The 13,022-nt window shown below is 38.6% G+C and overlaps 1 protein-coding gene across 18 annotated transcripts in view; it reads right to left on the bottom strand.

The window, feature by feature from the left end:
* Nucleotides 1-13,022, bottom strand: part of MBNL1 (muscleblind like splicing regulator 1) — a 169,532-nt gene that overhangs the window by 140,482 nt on the left and 16,028 nt on the right. The window lies entirely within an intron of this gene.

Genomic DNA, 13,022 nt, shown 5'->3' with positions numbered 1-13,022 from the left:
CGGCAGACACTTTGTCAATATATCACGGGCAGGCGAGATATGAACAAAAGCATCCTTTATTCGAACATTTTTTAAGCAGAAGCTGAGGTCATGTGGGGAAAATAAGGAGCTCAGTGTTGTCAGTGCGTCTGGCAAATCTGAAGTCAACCTCAAGGGAGAAAGTGATTCCATCGCAGAAACATTAAATATTAAGTGAGCAATCTGATTTGGGCAGCGTGATGCACTTCAGAGGTAGGAATGAAGCCGGAGCGGGGGTCCCCTGTCGCCTAATGACCTATTAACTCGGGGCTGACGACCAGCCTGCTGCTGAGAGCTGGCGTTTTTGCTTTTAACAACTTACTTTCTCTTTCAGTCAGGATGAAAACTTTCAGAAAACGCTTAGTAGTTACAGATACAAAAGTATACATTATTTTTTTCTCTTGAATGTTACCAACAAAGGAAAGAAGGCTTTAATAACTCTAAAAGTTTCACACCACAAAGAGGCAACGACACAGTATAATAAATAGTGCTTGATTACACTTACTTTTTCATGGGCCAAAGATGGTCACTTGGCATATGGTACATTTATAATTTGGAAATTAGAAAAGAGAACATAAATATATATAGTCACATAAATATATATACAAAAATTCATATACAATATGAATATATATATATCTAAAGTCTGCTAGATATATTAACCTGGATATCTAGTAGAATTTTTAAAAATTTATTTTAGGATTAATACTGTCATTCTTAATATTAATTTTTTAAAAACCACCAGATGGGGCCAGCCTGGTGGCGCAGCGGTTAAGTGCGCACATTCTGCTTCAGCAGCCCAGGTTCGCTGGTTCGGATCCTGGGTGCGGACATGGCACCACTTTGGCAAGCCACGCTGTGGTAGGCATCCCACATAGAAAGTAGAGGAAGATGGGCATGGATGTTAGCTCAGGGCCAGTCTTTCTTAGCAAAAAGAGGATGATTGGCAGCAGATGTTAGCTCAGGGCTAATCTTCCTCAAAAAAAAAAAAAAAGACACCAGATGCCAGATTTGGAAAATATTATAGTAAGACTACAACTTTTGAGAAAGATTAAAAAGAACCAACTCATACCAACACTTAAGAAATATTTTTGTTTTCAAAAAATTTTCTGGTCCTAACTCCTGGTTCTATAAACACACAGCCAAGCCAACCATAAACTCTAAGATTCACCCAGCTTCCTGAATCTTTGCTCCACATTCAGAATTTCTCAACTGCTTCACGCCTTGAGCACGTACCACATCTGTGGTCAACAATCTCTTTTGTCCTCCTATCTAGAATCTTCTAGTGCCTCACCTGCAATTATTCACCTCCTTTAGAAGCCAGCCAAGGATGTCGCTTCCCCCAAGAAGCTTCCAAGATTTCACTTCCTCCACCTCCACCCCAACGTGTATCAGCACCGCCTCCTCTGAATTACCTCTTCTCTCCTCTGCAGTGTTTTATTTCCCTAGAGGTCTGATCCACTAGACTACATGTTCCCAAGGACAGAAACAACGTTCTTCGTCTCACAACCCCGGTGCCTAGCATGGTGATGGAAAACAGAGGGAGCTCCATAAACTTTGGTAAATTAAATGACCAATTATTACATCTGGACTAGACTCACCTGTAGGGCACAAAGATACACAAACACAGGCATGAACACACCCATATAAACATATACATGAACACAACACACAAACACACTCAAACACACACTTGAGAACACATACACACACCCATCATCGCCCCTATAAATTATGACATGACTGAGGCCCTCCCACTGCCGAGGAATCCTCCCCCTGTCCTGGACAGCTCCCTCCAGCATTCACACAGCAGCTTTCCTAAAACTTCATCACTCTTAAGTCCCTCCTCCTCCATGGTCCTCTGCCCATCAACAGCGATGATCTTATATGCCACAAATACTTCATAGTCAAACAGTGGCCCTCGGCATGAGCTCCCTCTCATCTCCCTGCCACCCACCTTTAAACCATCTTTCTTATCTTCTCTCTCAGTCTCCCAGGAGTTTTCCCTTCTGCCTGCAGTTAGTCTTCCACCTTGACTCACTCCTTCTCAAGACATCTTCCCCCTTATACTCCCTCTATATACAAAGGCCCTGCCTTTCCCACAATTCCTTCTCTTAGCCCCCGAAGTGCTGAAGTAGCTCCAAAATGGAGAGGGTGGCACAGCAGGAGGAGAGGGTCCCTGCCTGGCTACACGTCCTCCTCTCCCTGTCGTCTGCTGTTCCCAGACACATATCTAAAGTGCCATCTACACGTGCTGTTTCTCTGCTTCTTCCTCTCCCCTTCACTGTGAATCCACATCAGTGTGACCTCCACACCTATTACTTTCCTGCTCAGCAACAGCAGTCGGTGCTCTCATAAAAACTGAAGCCAAGGCTTAGGCATCGTCCTTGTCTTTGCCTGACCTCTGACTGCACTGACAACTCCCTCTTCCTTGAACCTTCCCCCTTGTCTTGAACTGGCATGTTTTATCCTTTTGGTTTCTCCCTGTGCTGCATCGCTAGGATCCTCCCTGGTAGCAAGGAGCTGCGAGTTGCCGCCCAGGGTCCAAACACGTGCCAGGCTGCCGTGAGCTCTGAGACTCTCTATATGCTAACCTTTCATTTGGCTTGGCACGTCCTTCCGCACCCCTTCAATCTGGCAAATCCCTTCTCCTTGTTTCCACTGCTATTCAAATATCACCTTCTCTATAAATCTGGGCCAACTGTGCTAAACATTCTTCCATCTCAGAATATTCTCAGGACTTTGTTATCTCTTGGTCCTTTTGCCTCCAAGGTTAAAAATTCCCTGACAACAGGGTGAATCACCATTTTTTTACCCAGTTCCTGGAACATAACAGATATTTTTAAAGTGTTTGATAAATGAATACATTTTATTCAAACTAATAGGAATAAACATGTATATGAGGATGTTTCCCCAACCCTGAGGACATATTTCCTCATGCTCTATGGGGTCTAAACAACATGAGGAAAGAGAGTGGCACCACTAGAAATATCTTCATTGCTAGGTGGGTACGCATAAATACAAATACAAAATCAATTTCTAGACTTGATTATTTTTCCTTTCCACAATGTTACAGGCTTAGTTCCACTCAAATACAAAATACACTTTAATTACTAAAATGCTTGCAAGTGGGTGTTATGGTTATTTTTATTTTATACAGCAGAGAAATTCTATTTACTTCCAAAAGTGTCAGTGAAAGAATTATAGATATATATTTGTGAGTTGAAAATACTATTTAACGGTGAAATATATGGGCAAGGATGAAAATCAAAATATTAATAATTAGCCAGGCATGGACCCTGAGCAATCAGATGGACACTGACCTTTACGCATTATTAATCTTGCTGCACCTGGTAATGTGTGTTCCAGCCCTTGATATAGGGCACAGTGGGTAACGAACTCAGATTATATCCTATAAACTGACTTGACTAAATTGCTAATATCAGATTATTGTCTTGCAATCTTTCTCTTTATTCAAACAGAAGAATTCCAGGGAAGACTAGAGATCTTCATAACTGAGTGTTTTGGTAAATTAAGATTTTATAAGATTTGGATCAATACTGAATTCACAAAACATTACTTCGACTAATAATGGATTTTTGTTTTAAAGATAGAGACAATGTTTAAAAGTGCGTGGTAATGTCCAGATTGTGGGAATTCTTGCAAACATATTTGCCCTAAAAATATGTTGTTTGTAAATAATTATTGAAGGAAATATTTCTAATGTAAAGATATTTACTAATAGATAAGTTGCTTCTGAGGTAAATTTCTGACCTATTATTTCAACATTTTATAATAAACTTCACTGAACAAAAACAAAAATGATTGGGGAATTTAACAGTTTTGCAGTGAAAATCAAACTTTTGAAAACCTGTGTAACAAGCCCTCTTTTACCTATTGATCAAATTCCAAACACTAAACTACAGAGTTTCTCACATTATATGACACGTTCTAAAAACAAGCATATCCTGCCACAAGAACCAAGAACCAAGAACCAATTTCTCCTTGAGTGATGTCAGAAATCACATATATTTTCTACTTCGAGATACGAGGAGGGAAATAGAAAAGAAGAAAATATAACAGTAGACCAAAGGAAACCAAGAGAAGGATCAAAGATAAAGTTTAAAAAAAAGCATACAAAATTACTAATTACTCTTATAGCAATTAATGTATATTAGCACTAAACAGACAGCGGATGGCTTCATATAAATATCTGTTTAAGGGTTGCATACATACTGCGATAGACGATAAACAGACGCTGACAAAGTATGAGACTATAATTCTATTTTGGAGAATTGGATAGCCTCTCTGAGCAAGGTTAAATTTCTAAGTCACATATGTTTACTACTCATTTCAGTTCTTCTGAACCAAATATACACAGGTCGGTCCTATGACATCCCAGAGCAGTTAGCCGGGAATTTTGGGGACTTTCTTCATTAGCTTCTGATTTTGAAATAGGCTACATATCGAGGAAGTTAACTGAGTGATTACTTGAGGTCTTTTTATTTACTAAGACAGTTTTCATCTAACTGGAAGAGATGACCAACTTCACCATCGATGTTTGGAGGGGCCCCTTGCCCAAAACCCTAACTTCTCCCCCTGACTCACTGGTGTCAACAAGTCCATAATTAGCAATGCATTGCTTTAGCAAACTAAGTTGGCTCACAGAACAATTTTGCCCAGGGCTTGTCCCAAATATTAACAGAGATTTCAGTACACAAACAACCAACTAAGCATTTCTAGAGGTTGTATGGTCATTTCTTTCCTCATTAAGCGACAAAGTAGAGTAGCAAAGCTGTGATTTATTATATGGGAAACACCGTGGTCTGAACGGGTTAATGCAGCCTTCAGCAGTATCCAATTCCACACAACAAAAAGCTGAGATCAGTGTTTCTCGGCGGGCGGTACACACACTACTGGGAGCACCCATGGCGATTTGAAGTGGTGCAGAAACAACAGAATTGTAATAGATGCATCCGAATGCTAAAACTAGCTAGCCAAGCCTGTGATTACACAGACACTGTAGCTTAGGAAGAGGTTAACGTTTACTAGGAAGAATTGAAAGAATAAGACTAAGCAAACACAATGGCAAAAATCATGAAGGAGATACACAAAGGACCAAAGTCTCAGAAATCCTGCTGAGAAAAAAGATAACTTTCAACCAACATCCTCTGGAATGGCAGGGCGGCTGTCAACATGGCCTGCTGGTCTGACACATGACACTGTGTTATGGGTGACAAGCTGCTGCCCAGAAAAGGAAGCGTGAGTTTCCCAGCTCAAACAAGCAACCTAAGGTCTGTCAGAGCAGTTCCCTGATCATTCTGATAGCTCTGATTCCCCAGCATCGGGCGGCCGCCTATTGGGAGGAGAATGAGTGGGTGCTGGTCAGGTGAAACCCTACTGCTAAAGATGAGAACTCCCGAGGCAGCTGACTAAACTGCATCCAAGTCAGAACATGACTCTCGTCCCTTAAGTATCTATATTTAAGACAAAAGAAAACATGAAGCCTCTACGCTATTAAAAAGTGAATTCTGAATTGATTCCTGTATCAGGCAAAGCAAAAAAAATTCAAAAAGCTAAGAATCACCAGAAGGTAAATATCACCATGGCTCGGTGCTCTTTGTATCCTGGGTCACCAGCTTTGGACCCAAACAGCCCTTTATGCAGTTCCCACCACAGGGATCTTCCTAGAAGCTTTCCCAGCCCACTATCAAAAGCATCCACTTCTGTGGCTTTCAACACCAGCCCGACTTGCCAGAGCCTTACCTTGCTTTATTTCTCTTCAGAGCACTTACTCATACTTGGCATGATATTATGCACCTATCTCAATAACTGCTAATCATCTACCTTTGTCATAAAAAAATCAGCTCCATGATGGCAGGCCGTGGTCAGACTAGTTTTCCACTAAACAGCCAGCACCGAAACAGTGCCTGGTCCGAGTGAGCCAACAATCAGATTTGTGGCATGACTGAATATTTTTCTTAGTATATCTGAATACAAGTTTATAAGTATTTTCTACAAGTTACAATGCCTGGGCTATAGAGACAGAGTTTAATACACCAGTGATGTCTCCTTTATAACTGAATGAAACCAGCATCAAACACCACTCGTTGGAAAGAGAGCAGGAGCTAATGAAGTAAAGACAGAGCCACATTTATATACCTCCTTAATCGTGAAGTTGATGGAAGATTTTCTTTATCCACAGAATAATCTGAAACAGTTACACGCAGTTTTGCAAATTTAAAACATTTAAATAATTATCTGTGAATTCCTGACAGAATCAGTCTTCAATTCTGGCAAAAGAAGGGAAATTTGCATTTTTTTCTGATGATATTCAAACAGGCTCTCTCTTAACATTTCCCTCTTCTACAAGAAAGCATAATAAAATAACACTATGAATGCTACTTTTTCTTTTTTTGAGGAAGATTAGCCCTGAGCTAACATCTGCAGCCAATCCTCCTCTTTTTGCTGAGGAAGACTGGCCCTGAGCTAACATCCATGTCCATCTTCCTCCACTTTATATGTGGTATGCCTACCACAGCACGGCTTGCCAAGCGATGCCATGTCCGCACCTGGGATCCAAACCGGTGAACCCCAGGCCAGCCCCTGAATGCTACTTTATCATTCTTCTAGAGAAAACACTAATCCTACTTAGTATTTTATTTGCTCCATATATTACACAAAGAAGTTATCTTGTAAGCCTTAGGTAGTCATAAATGTCCATCTCATTTAGTATGTATTTCAATATAATAGTTAGGAAAACAGAATACAGATTATGACAAAATTAACAATGCTGGTATATGCTCCAGAGCTAAATGGTAGAAAAATCAGATATCACCATCCTGGCAATTTTCAGGGAGAATGGTACATTGCCCCAACCGAAATCTACCAATGTGAAATTAGGACGACAAAACTGTGAATGCTAGATAGAACGCCATAACACATTGTGATATCGTTATTCCCACTGGAATGCCATAATTATGGGCTTTGATTCTAAAGGTTACTTAAATGAGTTATATTTTACTTAGCATAGTAACTAGGGGCCAAAATCTTAATTTTCAACCTTTATATCTTCTGAACAATATCATCTATCTAGCTTCTTACAGAGGTTGGCGGTATCTCTGCCTAAAACCTTTCTAAATATGATCTCCATTCCTTGAGGAATGGGAGCAAATTCTCCTTTGCTTCCCGAATAATGTTACTGCACAACTCATAAATAAGTGCGAAGATGCTGAAGAGAGCACTGAGGAAGTATTCCCATGGTGGAATCAGCTGCATGCCCCACTGGCCCACCTTTGCTTCCAAGGAAGAAACCACTCTCACAGCCAACGGTCATTAGGATCTTCTCCGTAATTAGCCTGTGCCTGTTTTTCATTTGAGCAGGCTCAATTAATTGGGCTAAACTACAAAGTCAACATGTGAAGAAATGACAAACAGAAAAAAAAAAATTTTGGCCAAAATATAAAGCATATCTCTATTAGGACCAGACAATCATAGCTGTCACAGTTTGCAGAACTCCTAAAATTTTAATGTGGCACCAGCCCTCAATACTACTAACTGTGTCTGAGTACAAAAGCTTGACCGTAACAGATAAATCTTGAAAATCCAAATCTCTAATTTAAAACCTAATATAGCAACCTCGATCCAGGAAGTTTTACTGGTTCATTTCTATTGAAGATTGCCCAAAATATGTTGCTTAATTATTAATCACTATGAGAAAAGTATGTAAAATCTATGTTTATAATTAAAGAGATCTAAAACAGCTATTCTTCAGAATATAACGAATGGAACCAATTAGGAATATGGTATAGTATTACTCAAATGCATCCTAATTAAATGAATTAAATGTGGACTTCTCATGACACAACTCAATGCATGAACATTTCCTCCTTCCCATTTAACCCGTAAAAGTTCCTATTGCTTAACAAATATATCTCTTATTACAAATTTTACAAACACTGAAGCCACAAATGTGCTACACAGTTTAATTTTACAATCCTATGGATATTTCTACTGATCTATATGTTTGACTTTAAAGATTACTTTTTTAACAAATAATCTCAAACACAGTCAATATACTAGTGTCAACTGAATTTATTTCTCATAACAATAAAATATTAGGATCTCAGTTTAACTTGAGCTTTTTTAAAAAAAAAATCACAAATTCACATATGCTCACATAGAAATAGGAATTATGTTTTCCCTGACAAATAGTGAGTCAAGGCCCAGTTGTTTTTCCCTGGCGTAAATGAGGAAGATATGTTACAAAACGAAGACATGGGTTGACAACTCATATTTTCACTTCAGTGCAGCTTAAATATCCTTGGGGAAAGGTTCCACATAACTCACATACTTAACTAGGTCTGAAATGTTGAGCAACAACAAATTAAACTAATATTATTGCAACTGCTATATAATAACCAAGTTTCAGACTGTATTTTGCAGAAGCCTAAAATTTCAAAAGTTCTTTAAACCAGAGTGGTAACAGGGAGGCATATTTTTTGTGTGTCTACTCAATATTTCGAATAAGGCTTAACTGATAAAAAAGAAGAATACACTGAGAGTCTATATGTCTGAAGACATAAAATTAACCAGGTAAAAAGATAATCTGTCTCCCTGATAAATAAATTTGTATCTATACATAAATCGCTTATCACACTTTGTTGTTATAATTCTATTCCCCTGAATTTCTAACATACTTAAGAACCAAGATCTGACTACAGGCAGCACAACAACACAGATCTGGGATCTCTAAATCATCATTCACAGGAACATTTGCAGACATACATGAAAATGCCATGTCCTCACAGAGCTCACGCTCAGAAAGAGGTATAAAGTAAATAAAATAAAAACCTACCACGTGGTGATTAGGACTGTGAGAATAAAGGATTCTCATATAAGAAATGTAATGGCTTAGGAGCAAATTAAAATTTGAACCAAATATTATATATTTAAATTTTGAGCCTTTTTTCTCCCTCCATACCTAGATTTCCACATCTCCAGTAACTCCAATAATCTACATGATTTAACAATTTGCACTCTTAAATATGGTTCTGCTTCTTTTTTGGTGTATTGAGAAGTATGGGTATAAATTATAAGGCTATTACCCACATAGAGAGATATCACTAAATAATAATGGGAGAAACAGTAAACTGTAAGTTCAAATGATGAGCAGAACTCTATCAAGTAATCTATACAAATCACGTACACAAATCCACAACTTCTTCTTGCTGCTTGCTTGCTTTTAGACATTGCTAAATGTCATTTTCACTGTAATAAGTTTAAACCAAACAGAAGGGATACTGAAGTCTAACTGAACTTCCCCTCCCTCCACTACCAAATCAGACCGCTCCCAGCCCAAAGGTAACCGCTGGCGTTAGTATGGTGTGTCTAGTCCCTTTCCTAAGCATTCACATACACACATACACAGTTTATCATTTTTATACAAATGATGGAAACATACTAAGCCTATTGTTCTGAGGCTTGCTTTCTACAACCTATGTTAATGACTTTTCTATGTCAATAGAAATAGGTCAACGTAAATATTTTTTAACAACTGTGTATTATAGCCATGCGTCACTTAGTGACGGGGATACCTTCTGAGAGAAGCGTCATTAGGCGATTTCATCATTGTGCAAACATCACAGAGTGTACTTACACAAATCTAGCTGGTATAGCTTACTGCACACCTAGGCTATATGGTACTAATCTTATGGGATCACTGCTGTATACGCAGTCCATCATGGACTGAAACATCGTTATTTGGCACATGACTGTCCTTCACTGTATGTCCACTTCTTTATTAGTGGTCACCTAAATTAATGCCAATTTTCACTATTTTAAGCAATGCTGCAATTGTATGTACAAAACCAAACTTATGTTTGAGTGGCTTTAATAATATAAACACTTAGAACATAAAGTATGTGCATATGTTAACTTTGAACTAGAACAATGAACTTCTTCCAAGAAAATATTTACCAATACGTAATTCCGCCGACAATGAATAACAAGCTTTTCTATATCTGTTAAATCTATGCTAGGCCTTAAAAATATACTATCCCTAAATCTATATTGTAAATTTCTATCATGGGAATGAGCAACAGATATGATACGTCTTTTTTCCTACCAACAGAACTTAAAGCCTTGTCTTTGTACTTTGCAAAATATTTTCAGCTCTTAGCCCTTATATGGCAGCTAATCAATGGAAACATTTGTAAAGTCAGTTTTTCAACTCCTGTTATTTCAAAATAAACCATTTCATTGCTAAAACAATTCCAATATTTATATTTTGTAATTATTTGCCAAAAAACAGGGGCTGGAAGTTTGAATAAATGTTTGCATTGACAGAGTATCAAAACAGAGAACATACGGCTTACTATTCTTATTAATAAAAACAGAATATGTAGTTAGAGCCTGCGGGGCATGTTATATTTGGGAAATCTCTGACAGCACAATGTCCTATGATTAAGGGTATGCTTTTTTTACACATTATTTCTACAAATGTCAGAAAATATCCTGCTCCCCCTCTCCTTTTTTAGACACTAATTGACTAAAGGAAATGGTTTCTGACAACTGCTATAAATAATACAAGGTGTTATCAAACCAGCTGAGGCACAATAGAACTCAGATGAACTCCTGCGGGCCAAACACATCTTCCCATGTGGTCCCTGAGGCTGGGGCTCCTCCTGCAGTCATTTTGGAGTCTGGAGTGGAATGTTCTCCGGAGGTGGCACGCACTTCAGATTAAAATAACCAAGACAGGTATAGACTCTTGTGTGATCTTGCCAATGGACATATGTCCTATTAGAAAATAAACATTCTCCCCGTGCTTTGTCCTCCTCAAACTCTTTCTTGGTTATTAAGTAATAGTTCGCAGAATAAAGAAGTACCTAAAAATGGATTTTCAAGAGACTTAAGATGGTTGGTTGTCAAAATATGGGCATTTCCAATGCTTTTCTTCTCTTTTTGACAATGTACTTCGATCATATTGTCATGGCATAAATAAAGTCCCATTCCTCAGGAGATGAGATCGAGGATTTCATTCTCAGGATTTTGTACCTTCCAAAAGATTATACGTACTGAAGTCACAATGGACAAACCATAGGGCAGCCTGAGTTCTGGTTCCTTTGTCAAATAGAAAAAGAATAACCCTTTCTTATTATTTTAATTGCCCATAAGGTTCTGTGCATTCTGGAAAAGTTGTAACTCCTGAGGAACTCTGAACTACCCCCTTCTAATGAGACAGAGATTAAAGTTGTGTGTGTTTCCGTCAGCACCATATGCACTTAGAAAGCAATGACTAGCTTTTCATGGCAAATCACTACACATCGGTAGCTGACTAATAAACTCAAATAACAGCCAACACTGTATCAGCAGCAACACTTTCTGTTCTGGGATATAGGTGCTCCAGAAAGAATCTTGGACTACCTGAATCTGTCACCCATGGGTGACTGTTAAAAATATATATTCCTGGAACCTACTGAGGATTAGGACCAAGAATCTACATTCTAACCAAAATCCCCAGGTTATTCTTAATCTCACTAAATTTTCACAATCGTAATCAACTAAAGCTAAAATACTACTCCCCCAAGAGATTGTCTATTACATTTCTACCCAGTAATTTCCTAAAAGCCCAGAATATCTGCCTTGAAAAGACGGCTTGTTTGAGTTTTGGTGACATGCTTTTTCATTATATTCTATCAACTACTTTAGAAAACTAACATACCTGGCAAAATGTTTGGCAAAGTTACGTTCATTTTTTAAAATATTATTTTAAATCAGGCACCATACATGAACCTCCACAACATCACGATCCTACTCTCCACATCACATTGCTCATTGTGTCTCAAATCACTTATGTTTTAGTCCTGCTTAACAGTTCACTCCAAGTTAGCATGCAAATGCTACTCTGCAAAAAGAAAATTCCCCCAGTGTATCTGAAAGATAATTCAAAGAGCAAGCATGTAGCACTCTTCAAACTTTGCATATCTTCATCTTATTTAAATGTCAAATTCACCATTATATATAAACACACACACATATAAAAAATAAACAGCGGGGCCACCCTGTGGCCTAGTGTTAAGTTCGGCAGCTCTGCTTCAGCAGCCTGGCTTCGGTTCCCGGGTGGGGACCTACACCACCTGTCGGCAGCCATGTTGTGGCAGTGACCCACCAAAGTCCCCTAAGCTAATTAAATGGAGGAATCAGGACCCAAAATCAGGTCTTCTGATGCCAAATTAAACATTCATTCACAACACATGCTGGCAATTTAATACCAAACTTTGTGGAAATGAAAATGACTATAAATATAATAGAAGCCAAACAACAGAGAGAGAGGTTGGGGGTGGAGCAGGATACGGTGGTGCGACCATGGCTGCATCACCTGTGGTTTGCTCTGAGATGTAAGTGAAGGAGAAAGCCTTGCACATGGATTCTGATGGAGATAAGATGGTCCCTTCACAGAGGTGAGAGATGGATGCTACTGTCCTTGTACATCCATGAGTAGACACTGGACACCAATAACACACACTCAGAGACGTGGAAATTATACACTACATCTATCAGGTTCTCCTCTTAATTAAAATTGTTAATCAGTCTTAATCTAGTGTTTAATATGTTGCATCGTTCTAAATACTCAGTAACTGATTTAAAGATTAATTGTTGAGGACGAGTTCTTTGAGCACGATTTTATTTTTATTTGTCTGCCCTCTGAGGCAGGAAAGCCTACATTTTCTTCAGAGCTTTCAAGAGAGGAGCTTCAAATGTATCAGCGGAAACCCTCCACATAAGTAAAATGGAAAGCTGCTCCAAATGATCAAACTGAATATACGTTAAGCAAGTATGCATACAGTAAGGCTGATCAATATTAGCCACTAAACAGTATCTGAAAAGCAGCGAAGGAGTGGAATAACTGTCTGAAACACTTCTAAACCATGCGGAGTCAGACAGATTTTTTTGACAGCTGATAAAACCACAGACAAGTATCCTAGAGAGAAAGCCCAGAG

Source organism: Equus quagga, chromosome 1, assembly GCF_021613505.1.
Source record: "Equus quagga isolate Etosha38 chromosome 1, UCLA_HA_Equagga_1.0, whole genome shotgun sequence".
In the NCBI taxonomy this organism is placed as follows: Eukaryota; Metazoa; Chordata; class Mammalia; order Perissodactyla; family Equidae; genus Equus; species Equus quagga.
This window is presented reverse-complemented; position numbering and strand designations above follow the sequence as displayed.